The sequence below is a fragment of the Candoia aspera genome, chromosome 9 (genome assembly GCF_035149785.1).
Source record: "Candoia aspera isolate rCanAsp1 chromosome 9, rCanAsp1.hap2, whole genome shotgun sequence".
NCBI classification, from domain to species: Eukaryota; Metazoa; Chordata; class Lepidosauria; order Squamata; family Boidae; genus Candoia; species Candoia aspera.
In genome coordinates this window covers 20,349,757-20,367,551 of record NC_086161.1, presented here as the reverse complement: position 1 = coordinate 20,367,551, position 17,795 = coordinate 20,349,757, and the positions used below count along the sequence as shown (strand labels likewise).

The 17,795-nt window shown below is 39.7% G+C and overlaps 2 protein-coding genes across 2 annotated transcripts in view; both read left to right on the top strand.

Moving 5' to 3' along the window:
* The window catches only part of BIN3 (bridging integrator 3), a 531,071-nt gene that overhangs the window by 145,922 nt on the left and 367,354 nt on the right, over nt 1–17,795 (top strand). The window lies entirely within an intron of this gene.
* Nucleotides 1–17,795, top strand: part of PEBP4 (phosphatidylethanolamine binding protein 4) — a 283,660-nt gene that overhangs the window by 98,995 nt on the left and 166,870 nt on the right. The window lies entirely within an intron of this gene.

Below are 17,795 nucleotides of genomic sequence, written 5' to 3'. Positions count from 1 at the left end.
TCCACCTGAGGTGAGGTTGGCCCCACCCCTGTCTGCCTTCTGGAACGCTCTTAAAACTTGGTTTTTCCACCAGCCTTTGGGATCCCATGGTGAGCCTGCAAGATGGTTAGGTGATGCCAAATGATTGTGTTCTCCTGCATTCTTGGGTTTTTTATCCTTTATGTTGTCCGTTTTATGGTTTTAATGCTGAATATGTTGTACGCCGCCCAGAGTCATGTTTTGTGAGATGGGCAGCTATATGAATCAAATAAATAAATAAATAAATGGGGGTTGACCTAAAAGGTCGGTAGCTACCTGGGTATTTGTCTAGAAGTGTTGCCATGAGTAAATATTGGGGGTCCATGTAGAAACAACAGAACCCTGTGGCATATCTGGCATATTTGACACCTACAGCGGATCATTTTTTAACACACACCCCCGTCGCTGCTGTGCTGTGCTGCCCAAAAGCAAAGAGCTGCTTGGCACAGGTGCAGCAGCAGCCCGACTCAGTACCCATCACTAGCCTCCTAGTCTTCGGCAGGACCCCCCTGTATTGTCTGTATCCGGAGTGGACCTATCCCCACCTCCACCCCACCCTTGGTATGCCACTGACAGTGCAATAATACATGTGCCGCTGAGACAGCAGACCCAGAAAGGCATGGACATAGGGGTTCCCGGCAAATCTACAATAATCTAATCGCAAAGGGTAAAGCATTTAAATAGTCCAAAGAAAAGGCACAGTAGTGCCTTCAGGAAAGATGAGTAGGGGAGAAAAGTTTAGTTGGATCCCCAACAGCACAACAATGGGTGGTTGTGCTGCTGTTTATCAGTCCCCATAGATACTGCTTTGTGTCTTCTTTGGCGTTTGCATTTCCAATGGATGCCGTAAGAGATGGAGAACAGCCTTACACAATTGATTCCAGTGAATTTATCCACTTGGAGTGATGTTAATCATAAACAGTTAAGGAGGCTGGGCCTTATATCTGCTTAAGACAATGCACAGCCTGCTTTGACAAATCCTGGCTTCTAAGAAAATAAAGCCAACTTCAATTCATAGTGTAGCATTTGGAATACAATCAGGAGCATCAAAAATCACTCTCAGGAATTTAGATTCACCCTTTCAAGAAAATGGCCTTTGTCCTTATTTGCGAATGCCTGTGCACAATGAAGAAGTTGGACAAATGTTTCCCCCTAGGAAATCCAGACTGCCAAGGATATAAATTGGCCACTGATTTGATTAAAAAAAAATACATATTCTCATGCAGTTTTTGTATCAAAAAATAAAGCCTTTAATCTATGTTGAAGCCTACAGCTTTTTCCAAAGTTTGTCACAAAGGGTAAAATCAGGGGTGGATTTAAGTTTGATAAAGGCAGCATGAAGAGCCCCATGAGACTCAGCACTCTATTTTTGCACCAGATGTTGAAGTCCCAGGCAGTGGTCAAGAGTAGACCTGCCAGTTCAAAAGACAGCCTGTTTATCTACAAATATTTCTTCAGACACCAGCCTTGTGAGGTAGTCCAGATAAGAAGCATACCCAGGAGTACTAGCTATATCTTTATTGTCAGGTTACATTAACTAACAGAATCGTGCAAGTCTGAAAGTACATCCCTCCCCCCATCACCTTTACAGTCCAAGAAACTAGGGAGGGTCCCTTCTGAGATGTTTTTAGCCTCGTCCCCTTTCCTTCTGCAGGCTCAGCTGCCTCTCATCTGACTGTTGCCTAGTCTGCAGCTCTTCCTTCTGTCTCCCAAAGTCATTCCCACATACCATTACATCTGAAAAGTTTTAAATCAAGATGTCTTGAATGTAGTTTGCTGATTATACCTAGGAGACAAATGGGTTGATATTTTTCAGGGTCTGTGCCTTTTTTTTTTTTTTACAAATGGAAACAATAATTGACTAAGCCCAGTCTTTTGGGATTACCAGAGAAGAATCAGTGGCAGAAAAAATGACTGCTAAAATTGGTGCAATATTAGTTTGGAAAAAATGCAGTGGAGTTATAATTACATCCCACGCTTTGCATGCTTTAGCCTGTACCACTAATTTCTTAACTCTGTAGTAGTGATCAGAGGCCAGGCTGGGAGACTGAGCTATGCAGGGTCATTGGATGAGATGACATTTGCCTTTGAAGCACAAAGTATTTGTAAACACAGATCCCAGTTGGCTGCAGAAATAGGACAAATTAGCCAGAGCCCCTCACCTTCTGTCTTTAGGGCTACAAACTGCCCAAAAGCAATCTGCTCATTTGGCCTGGTGGCTTCTTGTGCGCATAGAACAAGGAGATGTTATAATGAATAATTGTTAATAATAGAAATCACTTGAATAAAACCATTCAGGAAAGGCAAATGGTATTTCCGATTTCAAATAAAGGGCATTTCTCTTTAATTCTTCATACCAGAATTCTACTCTTTTCAGATGCTTCTTGTTCCATTTGCAAAAGGGAAGAGGAAGTTCAGAGGCTGTGTTTGCTAGTGTACAAGGGTACAGTGTCATTTTGTGGACCATACTGCATATTGCTTTGCAGACCATATTAGACGTAGGGCCAGAGGCCATACTTCCAAGCAGAAGGTGTGCTTCCTCAATCTCAGTCCTTCCTCTGTGCTACCAACTTTGTCCTCCTGACTCTACCACTTAGTTCCACCTATTGATACACTATTCTCCACCACTCTTCATGGTGAATTCAGCCTTATTCTCAGGTTTCAGGCAGAACTTTGCCCCAATATGATGAAAAATTCAATACCCTAATCTGACAAAAAAATTGGTTAGAAAATTTATCCTTCACTACTTACCATTGTTGATTATGGTGTTTTTTGAAATTTCAGAAGGTACATGGTTTAACTTCAATTCAAAATATGGTACACATTAAGAATGCTTCTGTAAAGTATAATAATATCTGTTGATGACTGTTTTTTAGGCCCTTTAAGTTTTCATGGCAATTTGCAGTTTAAAATTATTTAAGAGATGAGAACCAAATTAGCTCCTGAAGCTAAGAGGTCGATATGTCCCGTTATCCATACAAGCAGTGTTTAGATATAATCAGCCTTTACTCTAATGCAGCATAATTGTTCATTTGAAATAGCTTTTTTTCTTTCATTCAATGAGTCATTAAAATATTTAAAGGATAATGCAGTGAATTAGAAATAAATTTATCATATTATCCTGGATACTCTGAGGAGTATCAAGAAACTAGGTGGAGGCTGAACTAGTCTACAGAGCAAGCCAATAAACATTCTTTTAAATACTTTAAAATTCAATAGGAATAAGGGAGGAATAAATTATACTGTCACATTCTGTTTGCTGCTTTTTTAATCATTGGCTATAATAGCGAGTAGCAAAATGAATGCTTTCTGAAGTTTTCCTGTTTCAAGTTTTATTTCTTCTAGAATTATTTGGAATAAGAAGTCTGAGCTGTCTGTAACTAATCAGAAAAAGATGTTGGGATCAGACTGGATAGCCTAATGGCTGGTGACTCAGTGTGTGGTAGCTGTGAAAAAAGCAAATTCCATATTAATGATCATTAGGAAAGGGTTTGAAAATAGCACTATAAACATTCTAATAGCCTTACACAAATCTATGGCATGTCTGTGTCTGGAATACCATTCTGGATGCCACATTTGAAAAAGAACATAACAGAGGAGGAAAAAGTGCACAACAGGAAGCCAAAGTGATCAGGGGGCTTAAGCACTTTTGTTATGAGAAAAGACTGCAGGTAGTCCTCATTTAGCGACCACAATTGGGACTGGCAGTTTGGTCATTAAGTGAAGCAGTTGCTAAGTGAAACCATGACTGTGCCTACAATCTCACTTTAGATTTCCTTTGCTTTACAGACCTGCAAAGGTCGTAAATGTGAGGATTGGTCATGAAGTTACTTTTTCATCACCATCCTAACAGTGAACTAAACAAACAGTCGCTATTATGAGGACTACATGTAGAATGTTTGAAACTCTATATGGGAGAGGGGTGGGGACACAACTAAGGTGTATAAAATAATCATAGTGAAGGAAACAGGGAAAAGTTTTTCTTCCGCTCTGAAAATGCTAGGACCAGATGTCATTGATGCAACTGATCAGAAGAAAAAACAAAGTACTTCTTCACACGGTATATAATTAACCTGTGGAATTCGTTACCACAAAATATGGCATTGGCCATTTACTTGGATGCCTTTAAAAGGGAACTGGATACATTCATGGAGGACAGGTCTACCAAGGACTCTTAAACTGGAAGATTCAACGTGATCTCTGGGTTCAGGGCAGAATTCTTCAAATAACGTACCAACAGCAGAGGAATGAGAGTGGAAGGGTAGCTCTTCTTCTTCTTAATCCAGAAAACTGGATTAAGATGGGCCTGGGGTTGGACCAGGGGGCTTTTCTTACATCCTTCTGTTCATTCTGAAGACTGCTTCTTATAGGAACATTTTTGCAGGATACTTTCTTCATTTCCCTGGGTGAGGGAAAGTTTCTAAATTTAATTGTATTCAAGGAGCACCAACTTACATGCACTAATAACCTTGAAGTCTCTAGGAATATGCCTTCATCGCTGACGATTGACTGATGCCTACACATTTGATCTCTTTAAAGGCCAGAGGAGACAGTGTACAACTACAAGTTTGGGCACTTGAGAGTGTAACCTTTTAGTGAAGACCCTCATCCCACGGCTCGCCTTCCCTTTCTTCCACCTTGCTTCCATCAGCTACTAGGGAGAGCACTTAAGAGATACAGTTTCCTTTGACACGTTCACTGTGGAAGTGGAGTCCTAAATATCCCCATCCCAGGCAGATGCAGGTGGCCCTGTCTCTCTGGGCTCCAGGTGTTCTCATTAAGGATGCTTTGATGCCTGAGGTGACACAGCAGGGACGGTGAAGAAAACAATCTGTTCAGCGACGAACGCAGGATAGAGACAGCTGTTCCTTCTGTGCAGTACAGCAGCAGTGTGAAAAGCATGCCCCACTAGTATGTTAGGCTAGCAAGCTGCTTCTGCGACACGAAGAGCATGGCTGTTTTCATCAGCATGAACTCTTCATCATCTCTAGGCGTAATCCTCCTCCTTGGACAAGTGCAGGAGGAGGGACAAATAGTAGCACTCTTCTGGGAAAGGACCAAGCTGCTCTTCTCTTGAGGATTTTGCAACTGGCTACTTTTTTTTCTATCAGTTGACTTTGTTGGTGAATTTCTTCTTATGGGCTGATGAATAGGCTCTGGGTTGCAAGTGTCACCATAGAAACAGGTGCTCACTAAAGCAAACAAAAGCTTTATTAATTTTAACAGCTGAATATTTTCAAAACGTTTGAAATAGAGTTGTGGCAGGATGATGGCAAAGTTTGGCTAACCCCATGGTTCTTTGTGGGGAGGGGGCGTGAGGGAGAAGGTGGGGATATTTCTGGGCATAAACTTAAATAGAATGTTCAGCACTCAGACTGATCTTTCTAGTCTAAATGATGAGTGGGCATTTCCATTTATTTTTTTTTAACTGCCTTTTGTTTGTTGATTAATTCTCAATCTGTCAATGAAATTAGGGCCTTATTTTCTGTTGCCTTAGGATTTCTCATATAAATCATAATTTAAACTTTTTTCTCCCTCCCCATTCTGGTATATGTCAGTGGCTCCTTCTGACTGCTTGACCTGCCATTATAGTGAGCTTAGCTGGAAACCCAAATTCTGAAATAAAAGCAAAGTTATTGTGGTTATCATTTGTCTCATGTTCTCTGCCTATTACCATTTAAAGACATCTTCATTCATGCATGCTTGTGATAAAGGTAAAGGTAAAGGTTTCCCTTGACGTAAAGTCCAGTCGTGTCCGACTCTAGGGGGCGGTGCTCATCTCCGTTTCAAAGCCTTGGAGCCGGCGTTGTCCATAGGACACTTCCGGGTCATGTGGCCAGCATGACTCACGGAACGCCGTTACCTTCCCGCCGAAGCGGTACCAATTAATCTACTCACATTTGCATGTTTTCGAACTGCTTGGTGTGCAGGAGCTGGGACGAGCAACGGGAGCTCACCCCGCTGCGCGGTTTCGAACCGCCGACCTTCCGTTGCTTGTGATACTTCAGTGCATATTTACTTGGGAATAAGCAACATTCACTGGAGTGAAACTTATGAGTATAACATAGATAGGATTGTACTACACATCAGCCTTTGAGCCTTTCTTGTTCTTTATGTGCCATGTGTGAATGGTATAGAAAACAGAAAACGTATTTATTCATTCTTTATTTATTTACTTGACTTATATGGCCGCCTATCTCATGTAATGACTCTAGGTGGCTCACGACAATCACATCCCTCCAAAGGGTCAGACGTGACTCGGTGCTTGCACAGGGGACCTTTCACCTTTCACACCCTTCCCCACCAGACCAAACTGCCTCCCAGCTCAACCACCATCCTAGCCCAATGCTTGGGCAAGGAGCCAGGTCTTTATGGCCCTCCAGAAGCTAAAAGGGTAGTGATCTATGTCTCACATATAAAGATCTAGCACAGATGTTACCTTTATATTACAGATCAATCCCTCCTCCTCCCCTCCTCCTCCTCCTCCACTGCAGAAGCCTACAAAGCAGTAAACAGCAGGTCAAAAAATAAAATACAAAGCCATGTGCAGCAAATAAAAATACAATAGTACCAATAAAAAATCATTTAAAACCTTAAAAGCAATAATAAAACCACTGAGATCAATTTAAAATGCCAGTTTAAGAACATACATCTTAATTTAAAAAAAAAAATAGAAAGTGAGGCCTATCCTAACTTTGACAGGAATGCCTTTCACAGTGCAGAACTCAAACAAGATAATAAAGCCACTTTTCCTAGGTCTCTGCCAGCAGCAGGATCCTAAAAAGAGCATTTCTGCAGATTTGAATAATTGGACAGATTTAGACAAAGAATCCCTTGGATACCTAAGTAAATAAGTAAATAGATTATGTGATTAATAGCTAAAACCAACACCTTGCAGGTCTTTAGTTGCCTCATTAATAGCAGCCTAACAGTTACATTTCTATCCATGTGGTTTTCTTGGTAAAAATACCGGAGTGGTTTAGCATTGCCTTCTCCTGTGCAGTGTGAATTGATACCACAAATGATCAGGCTCAAATTATCCTATTTTGGACACCTTATACAAAGAGCCAGCTCTCTAGAAAAGGCTCTAATGCTGGGAAAGGTGGAAGGAAAGAGAAGAAGAGGAGGACCAGCAGCAAGGGGGATGGACTCAGTCACGGTGGTGATGAGTACACCATTGGAAGACCGGAAAGACCAGGTTAGGGGCAGATAGTCATGGACAAAATCTGTGTGGTCACTAAGAGTTGACACTGACTTGATGGCACCTAATCAATCAATAGTTACATATTGTGCAATTGAAATTTCTGGACATGCTTCTAGGGTAGGCCTGCATTGTGCAGTCATCTGAGCATGATGAGAACGATCATTTAACTTTTGTCAAACCAGATCAACTCAAGAAGACTAAATATAATTATGTGCACATATTTTGCTACCACCACCATTTGAGATGAATTCTATCATATTCAAGGACACCATAAACTAGGGTGTCATTAGCACAGTCTGGAGATGACAGATTAGAAAGGCCTAAAGCCACAGTAATAAAATGTCCTCAAGGCTTAATAGAATAAGGCAGAACAGTTAAATACCAGCATCACTGTTGATTATGTAACCAAAAATGCTAAGAGATTGACTAGAATTAATAGGGCTGCATATCACCATGCAGTTTCTGGTGAAGGTGATCAAAGCAGCCTGAATACCATATGCAATCAAAGGAGCAACTGAAATAGGTTGAGTGATGCCCAAATCTGTCTGCAATAGTCATGCCCCCAAGCTCTCTTATTCAGGAAGAGCGGGAGTCCTATCTGGGAGTTCTCAACCCAGTCAAAGCAAGGTCAGAGAGTTTTATTCATGGGGTGGAGTCACACACACATTCATTTATTATTTTTAAGGGTCATGCCCTAAGAAACTATTGGGGGACAGACAGCATTAAAAAAGCTAATGGACAGTTGTTTACATATCCAAGTTAGGATATTAATTCCCAGAGTAAATGAAGAGTAGCAATCCAATGGAAGTCCTTGCAGAAGCTGTATATAATGATTATAGTCTTTCTGTACCTTATGCATAAAAGCACTGTTTGATAATAAAAATAACAGTACCTCAGAGTTTTGATTCTCAGTCAAACCTGAAAATTAGGTTAGGGCAGAAGAGAACTCCTTGAGATGACAAAGTGCCAGTCCTTGGGACACTCAACCAAAAATTTCCGGATATTCTGCAAGCTCATGTATACAGCGTGAAATGCTTGTATGAACATAAATATTGTTATATACTCTTTTATATAATAATGGGGAAACTATAATTATGCATTCCCAGTATCTATTTTATTCTTTGGTGTCAGAACCAACCCATTATTTTTATCCTTGGGGACGTGGTGGCGCTGCGGGTTAAACCGCTGAGCTGCTGAGCTTGCCGATCGGAAGGTTGGCGGTTCGAATCCGCATGACGGGGTGAGCTCCCGTTGCTAGTCCCAGCTCCTGCCAACCTAGCAGTTCGAAAACATGCAAATGTGAGTAGATTAATAGGTACCGCTTCGGCGGGCAGGTAACGGTGTTCCGTTCAGTCATGACCATGGAAGTGTCTACGGACAAACGCCGGCTCTTCGGCTTTGAAACGGAGATGAGCACCGCCCCCTAGAGTCGGACACGACTGGACTTAATGTCAAGGGAAACCTTTACCTTTACTTATCTTCCTCTTTATGTTGTACCATGTTATTAATATGGTATGGTTTCATATTAGAGTTATAAAACCTCTGAATTTTTTCTTTCATACTTGGTTTTTAATTTGTATGCCCCCGGCTGTGTCAGTGAAATATGCTGTTGCTTTGTAGCAATGTTACACATGTCATATAGTGACTATGAATTGTTCCATCTTGCTAAGGCCTTTTGTAGGTTGCTCTCTGATTATTAAATCGTTTGAAAGAAAATTAAAGGAAAGTGGTGATGGAACTGATGACTGGGATTTTTATATAATTTCTATTTGTATCACACTTTTTCAATAATTCCCTAAATTCTTTATTACATAAATCCTAAAACATAGTTATCAGATTGCATATATTCAGACTGCATCTGAAAATTGCATAGGAAGAGAAGGACCAGAAGATTATGAGTCCTACGCACCAATACAAAGCATCTTCTAAGCAGCAGTATTTCTATGTACATAATTGCCTCATCCTGGAGCTAATTTAAATAATCCAGACTACAGTGTTCTACATCTGGAACAGAAAAAGAATGATAACCTTAAGTGAGTATGTTACCAATTATACGATACAATGTACAGAAATGGTGAACTGCAATATCACTCAAATATTCATAAATAAAACATCATCCAAAAGAACATGGGAATAATTATGTGTTCATCACCCACTAAAAGATGGCAGATATGGAACCACATTGATCACTTTTAGTAGGTTACTTTATCATCTCTTGTATTTCTCCTCCTGTGATAGTTAAGCTGCATTATATAAAACAAAGGACCTTGCAGCATTCAATGGATTCCAAAATTAACAAAATTATTAGAATTCGGGGTGTATGGATCTGTCTATATTTAATCTGTGCCAGCATTAACCTGTTCAATCATGAATTCACTCTGTCAGAGATATGCATTCTGCAATTAAACAAAATCGCACAAAATCTGCATTTGTTTTTATATACAACTTTGCCATGTTGGAAAATTACAGTGGGCCTCTAGCTGGCAATTATGAAGGGAAATTTCATCATGAAGTTTGATTAACTCTACTATATTTTTATGGTTTTCTGATAACAACCTTAATAATTTCTTGATTAAATCATCAGAAAGGTTCACACTATTTTGTTTTAGGGTCCTCTGAATACTCTGACACATGTTCCATTAAATCTCCATTCCCTGTTAATTTCAGTTTTATGAACGTTAATGTATTATTGCTCATTCCAGAGTGTATATACTTCTATCTTAGTTTGTCCCAGATCTCTTTTCTTGAAGCACAGTTTTGAATCAATTTGCTGAATTCAACCCAGAATTGATCAATTCCAGCAATCAACCCTTTTTCATCCAAGGTGTCTGTGCTTGGGCTTTCTCTGGACATGACATCTCCAAGAAGGCCAGCTCTTCAAATGGTGCTTCCATCTTCAGGCTCCAGGTGCTATATTCTTTCTCAACTTCAAGCATGAGATTTTCCTGAACCAATATCACTGCCATTTTTAAAATATATATATATGCTAGCTTTGAAAACATGGAAAAAGAAAAAGGTGCTCCTCAATTGGGATGTTTCTGTGATTGGAGTGCGCAGAGTTTAGTTCTGGCTCCCTGCTGGACCCATATCCACTGTGTTAAAAAATTACTGTAGATGATTTCCAGTTTTGTTTGTATCGCTCACATTCTGCGCCAATCCCTCTATCCAGATCAGAATAAGCATATACACCACTCAGTTAAATTTTGCTTGATCAAAAACAGTTAATTAGCAGAAAAGGGCAAAAGCCATTAAAGAAACATTTTGGTGGATGGGGATGATGTATCCCATATGTCAAAATATATGCATTTTTGAACACAACACCTGCCTTTATACATATGCAAGTTTTCTGCAGAGTTATATTTTAAAATAGAAGTTAATGGACTCCACCAGTCATTCTGTTTTGAATCTATACAAACCATTTCATTAAAAAAAATTCAATTTAGATACTAAGCAAAAAGAAAAATGAAGGGTGTGTGTCTAGGACGTGCTAAGGCCATAAAGTCTGTGTGGGCCATGCCAAAATATGGAATGAATGGAGAGAGGACAGACTTTGTTAGATTAGGCTCACCTACAAGCAACTTGCTACAGTTTATATCTAGAGATATTTTTAAGGACTGCTTGCAGAACTAAGAAGATTGAAGAGATCCCATCCCTTCTCCTCTCTAGTTCTTCTATCAATTTTTATTTACCCATCCATAGAAGTCTCAAAAAATTCAGACAGTTTGACATAGCTAATACAAATGTGTGTTTCCTTACAAAAAGTGTACAGTTTAGTAATATGTAACATGTGCAGACTTTTTTGGGAGTGGGGGGAAGAAATGACAGCCTGACCTGATTCACCCAAACGTTAAGCCATAATTATTGAATACATTACAATTGGCTGGGTTTGTATGACACACCAAGCTATGTTATGATTTGCAAATCACAGTGGGTGGATCCATATAATAAGTCATACCAACAATATTACTGTTTAGGGCAATGTGTGAACTTAGCCTTTGTGGCACAAAATACAAAACGGCTTGTATGGCTATTTGGGAATTGTTTTTGTTGTCAGAGTTTAAATTTCTTTATGAGGACCAGGGGAAAAAAAGATGTTGCTGAGAATTGTACTGTTTAATAATACCTAGATCAATTTGGGGTGGAGTCCCACAGTAAAAGAAACAAATCTCAGCTTTGGTGCTGAAGCCCAAAGTGACATTATTGCTGCACCAAGTTTGTATGTTTAACAGGTTTTCCATGCATTGTATTAGAAGTTGAGTGTCAACTGTTATATTCATGCCCTGCAAACAGATGGGGTTTAACTGCTGTAACTGTCAGCCTAGCAGTAAATATCACAAGGAAAAAGCTGGGCTAATTGTTTTAAAGTTGAGAAAAGATGTATAGAATTTATAGATTAAATGTATTTGAAAGATCAAACTGTTTATATTACCTATTGCATTTAAATGCAGTCTTTAGTCAAAAGCGTTAAGATCAGTGAATGGCTGAGAGATACAATGCCACCCTATGGCCTCAGTTGAAAGAACAATATGACAGCAGTAACTTGTTATTGATGCCGGGGGTGGGGTGGGGGGACCAAAAGGAAAATGTGCTTGGGTAGCATACTAGAATAATAGAACAGTTAATCTTTGTGATTTCATGAGCACCATTAAGGCAAAATGCTGCTTTTATAGAGCTTTGAGGAGAACAAGGTACTATACATAGACCTGCAAAGGCACCGAGAATTAAAAGACACATATGTTGGGTAAGGAGAGTTACGGCTTCCTTTCAATTCCTAAGCAAAGGAAGGACTGATCTGTAGGAAAGGCAATAAATAAGTATCAGAGAATAAGTTAAGCATGCATGTAAGAATGAGAAGATACAAATAAATAAAGTACTAATTATTGTACTTTGTTATTATAGAACATTTCGTGCATGTATGTTTCAGAACATTTTTTTAAAGTGGCTCTAGCTACACAGCTTTCACATGCCCATCTTCACCTGAGGGAAAGCCCCCCTGCCCCCGGTGCTAAGGGGCAGCTCACAATAGTCTTATATTTCAAGTGTGGGAAACGAGTGGGGAGACACAGAGATAGGGCGTAATAGTAATGAGACAAAGAGAATACAGAATGATGAAGATAATAACTAGGACTGGAAATACATGCTTATATCAAACAGCGTGAATGTAAAAGTCATGGATTGTACACTAAACCATTAATGCTTCTGCCAGTTTTGGCCGTTTCACTCATAGAAATTGACCACATCTATGAGCCAACAACCCGGATCCTCATAAACCATCAGTCGCATACGTTTTTCTAGCCTAGCCTACCAGAAAAGATGTGGTTATGGGTTATAGTTCTTCTGTCATATGTTAAAATAATTCAGGTCCGCCTTGACTTGGATAGTGTCCGTTGTTGGGGCAGGTCATAGGGATGCAAACTCGGACATTGCTTGTCCTGCTGTTTTCAGTAATTTTTTGCCAATTTGAGTAATCGGATAAATTATCATAGTGCTCTGACTCTTAGGAATTTTTTTCTAAAATTCAATCGGAATCTGCCTTTTTAACTTAAAAAACATTTTTGTCTTTAAATAAAAGAAAGAAAAATAGAAAAAATAAATAAAAGGAAAAAGGACTTCATTTTCTCTGGTAGTTATTAATGGCTTGGGTATTTGAGCAGAGAAGTGGGTATAAATCAAATAAATAAAACCAGCCTTGTGTGTGGCTTTTAAAACTGTCTCCCCAGAATGGTTCCAGCATTCATACTATGCAATAGAAACATGAAAAATATACACATACTTTACATCAGGAATGGGCAAGTCCTTTTCATGATTCCTGGAATTTCCTGGAATTGTGCTGCTAAAACTTGGTGAATAATAGCATTGCAATTCTCTCCGGAATGTTTAGAAAATAAAAATCAAATACATTATACTTCCTATAGGCATAAGAACCAATTTTATTTAACCTTCTCAGGCTCACTGGGAGACAGAAGGACCAGTAATTCCACTACTTCCTCTCCAGTGATATGATGACATCCCTGCAATGTAAAGAAAGGAACACTGGCCCTTCTTTAAGAAAACATATATCCCTTTCTCTCACATGGAATAGTTGATCTACCATAACTTATGTGTTGGGTGCAGGACAATTCCTAATTGGTAGTAAGGCTACTGAATGGAACTGAATCCTCCACAGTGTTGACAAGGCATTTGTAAATTAATAAATGCTGTGAGTTAAAAAAAAAACATTTTTTATACGCTACAACATTAGACAGCTAATTAAAGATGGCAAAAGAATATTTATCTAAGAGATGATAACTGTAATGAATATCCATCATTGTGAGTTATGGAAGTAGCTGGAAATATTTATTTTTAAATTAGTATAGATCAGGTTTTCTATATGGTATAATTACAATGGAATAATTCCCTGTTAGTATAATTCTGGAGTGGTTGAAGGCTCCATCTATATCTTGATAACCAGACAACTAAATGAAGGTCTGAGGAGCTTTGTTCTGGAGAAATGAGGGAGTTTTTATTTTGCCACCACTGAGAATGCAGGAATGGCCTGATATTGTCTGTTGCATTGTGAGTTGTTTCAGATTTTTCAAAGTAACATTACAAAAACCTGAAAAGCAGGATAACTGACCAAACAGTAATGGAAAGAAAATCAGCTGGGGGACTAGCTGCTAGAAAAGTGCTTCTCTGTCTGTAAAAATATACTATTGACAAGCCCTTAGAATTCACTTGTGTACGAGTACGTACAGATTTCATGAATGCCTGGTACATTTCCCAATATGTCTTGCTATGATGACTTTTTTTTTTTTTTAGTACTACATAAGCTCAGTGAACTTCAGTTCTGGACAATTCATGCATTGTCTGATATCTGCTCATTTATACCTGTGCCACCGTGAACAAGAAATTCAAATTCATTGGCAATTAGAAATACTGATACCTCCTTCTTGTCACCAGTATATATCTAACAAGAGTGTAAAGTGGTTAACCTAATATTTACAGCAAAGCCCAGGCACTCTGTGTGATTCAGTGACTGGGCCAAGGCTGTTACTAAACTCCCACGAAGATGTATTATTTTCTGAATTGTAATTAATGCTGTCAGGTAATTACATCTAAAGCACAACTGCTAAACAGTCCTTCCCAAGCAGACCTCCTTTTCATGTAAAAAACAACAACAGCTAATAGACATGTATAACATGAATGGCAGGGGATTTGGGTTATCAAAGTATTTCCTGCTGTTATTTATTTCCATAAATAAATATGGAAATAAAAACCTTTCTGTGATGAATTTAGGTGAATACTGATGATTTTGTTTTCCCAAAGAGGTAGCCTTCTGCAGGTACATTTCTGCAGCCATGACCAACAAAATGAAATTATGAAATAAAACAATGAATTTTGGACAAGATACTGGTGTAGGTTTTCATGGCCTGCATCAGTTGAACGGTGATGAGGCAGAGGATGAGATGGTGAGATAGCATCACCGATGCAATGAACGTGAATCTGAGTAAACTCCGGGAGACAGCAGAGGACAGGAAGGCCTGGTGTGCTATGGTCCATGGGGTCACGAAGAGTCGGGCGAGACTTAATGACTGAACAACAACGACAAATTTTCTGGTATCCTGATGTTTCACTGGCAGCTGTGGCTGGCAGCTTCAGAGGCAAAGTGACCTGCTCCATAGCACATTTTTGGGCAGCTCCCAGGCAACTGATCAGGGACTATCTGAGCTCTTGTATTTATAACTGAATAATCTGGATTCTGAATAACCTTTCCAGTCAAGCTGATCTCTGATTGGTCCCTGTCATGGGAGTCTGAGAAAGCTGGTTCCTGTCTGATTCTTCACTCAGGTAAACTTCTGATTGGTTGAATTTGATGAAATTCCAAGAGAACTAGTTTCTGATTGGCCTGAGACAGGCTACTGCTCAGCATTCTTTGAGGTGAAGCCGCTGTAAATTCTTTTTGCTCTTGTTTTGTTCTTGGTATAGCAAAAGCTGGGATCCAGGCTTGGTCAGGATACCAGAAAATTAGACCATGGCCATTTAGCTCAGAACCTCATCACCATCCAAATGTTGTGGCACTTCTTTCTATCCTTCCACCTCTCCAGATTTGTGGAGAGAGAAGAGACACCAGAATTTCCAGAATGGGTTTAGAGTCTGGTCCATAAAGAGGAGCATTAAGTCTTGGCATATGGGGAGAAGCATCCTTTCCACTTCAGCTCCCTTTCACTTCTAAAACACCTCCATAAAGATTCAGAGGTATTGTGTTACTTATGACAGGTCCAGATGCCAAGACAAAAGGAGTGTGTAGTTGATTTTCTAAGGGTTCTTACTCTTCTTATTATGGTTCTCCTCTTATTCATGTTCTCATCTAGTAGGACTTACAAAAAAGAGTGGAGTTGTGAAAGCTATGCCTTGGTTCTCCTGAAGTGTGGGGAACAGCTGTGATCATTAAAATCAGATCATCCAACCCCAAACCCTCTGCCGCTGTTGGGAGATATTCCTTGGCTGGTAATATCTTGTGTCAGCTCTCCCAAGCAAGAGAAAACATTCACTTACAATAATTGTCATGCCACCCAATCTGCATTTAACAAGCTTGCTACTCGTAATGTCATGGGATACTTTGTCAGATATTTTGCTGAAATCATGCAAATTTGCATCTAGAGCATTCTCACAATGTGCTGAGTTACCCAATCAAACAATGAATTTGACAAGACTTGTTCATGCTGACTTCTGCTAATTGCCGCATTATTTTGAAGGTGTTCGTTCTCTGCCCCAGGTGACTTCTGTTATTCTAGATGTCATTCCAGCCCTAACCTCCTATGCCTAGCATCAGTTGCATGAGTCCTGTTAATGGCTGTAACTCCTTCCTTTACAGCCACATAAGTCCTAAAGCCCTCTGGCACTTAGCCAAACTGGGGTACACTTGATCCAAAGAGACCCCAGAGTTCTCTGCAGGACCAGACATCAGAGGAATCGTCCATTAGAGGATGTGATTGCCAGATAACATCAGGCTGTTAGAGCAGCTGAAAATCACAATTCTTTTACCCTGCCATTCCTTACTATCTATCTACCATTTCATGGTTCCTCAGCATTCACTACAATCTGCATCTGTTTTGAACTTCATTTGCATTTGTTCTGCACATGGCTCAGTCCCTTTAGCTGGTTTTGCTATAAAACAATAAATTTGTTTTGGACTGTAAGAATATAATGAAATGGTATGAACTATGCTGTCTCTTAAGGGGCATTTAAGTGTGTTCGTGTGTATATGTATGGTGAGAGAGAGGGAACAGTAGAATAATAAGAGTTACTTGGAATTTAAAAACAGCTTCAAGTTTCTCCCAGCTGAGTCAGCCTTGCTAACTCCTGGTTGAAACAAAATCTTAACACTTCCCCTATTCATGTATTAATGAAGGTTGTAGTTAGCAGACCAGGTATTTTGTCTAGCTGATTAGCCTGAGCTGATCTAAATGCTCCTGCAAAGCAAGGAAAAGAAAGTAGAAAACCTGCTTTGCTGGCCCATAGAACGGTATGCTCTATGGTTATTCAAGGCACTCAAGCCTTAGGATAAGAATCTAAGCATGCTAGTGTTGGCTTGTGCTCCAGTAATACATCCATTCCATGAGTGACTTTCAAAAGCGACATTACCAGCCTGAACAGCAACCCCAGGGACATAGTGACCAACACAGTAATTGCAGCCATAAAGTTAAAGCCAGTTGAAACAGTGCTGCTTACCACCAACCAACAAAATGGTAACTTCTGATCCCACCAAGTGCAGCAGCCAACCCCCGAAGAAAGATTATCCTAACTGTCAAGGCCAAGGAAGTACTAGAGATAGAGAAGGCTATGTGTTCAAGCAAATATATTAGAGTTTCAGGAAAGTTGGAGAACGATCTAGTAGAAGTTGAGAATGCTACCAGTGTAGAACAGCTAACAAAGGCTGAGTTCAACCCTGAGTTCCCCTGAGAATCCTTTAGTATGGCCAGTTAAAGCTACCTCAGGCAGCTAGAGAAGGTCAATACAAACCTGAGCATGCCTTTCTTAAAAGGAGCATCATATGTCTTTCAAATGAAGCTAGGATAATTAAAGTCCTCTACTGCTGCTAATTCATGCCTGTTAAAAAGATCTGCAGTTTGCTTTTGAAAGGCAATTTCCGCAACTTTTTCATGTCTAGGCAGGCAATAGCAGATGTGAGTAACAGCACTGCTTTTATTCCGATATCTTTATTTCATTGTTTCCTCTCCTACCTATATGGGATTAAATTTAACCTCCCTTGATGTTCAGCATGCTTCAACTAAACACATTTTCTGTGAGTTCTTGTGAGATACTGTACATCCCATCTCATGATCCAGCTAATCACTTACCTTAATACTATTTGAATAGACACTTATCCACCTGCAATGTTCTTGGGCCAGGAGGCCCTGCTCATGGTCATTCATGCCTTAGTCACCTCCCAATTGGACTACTGCAGCATGCTTTGCATGGGGCTGCCCTTGAAGACCATCTGGGAGCTTCAGTTGGTCCAGAATTTATTTATTTATTTATTTATTTTTCGAATTTTGCCAGCACCCATCTCCCCCCAGAAGAGGAACTCTGG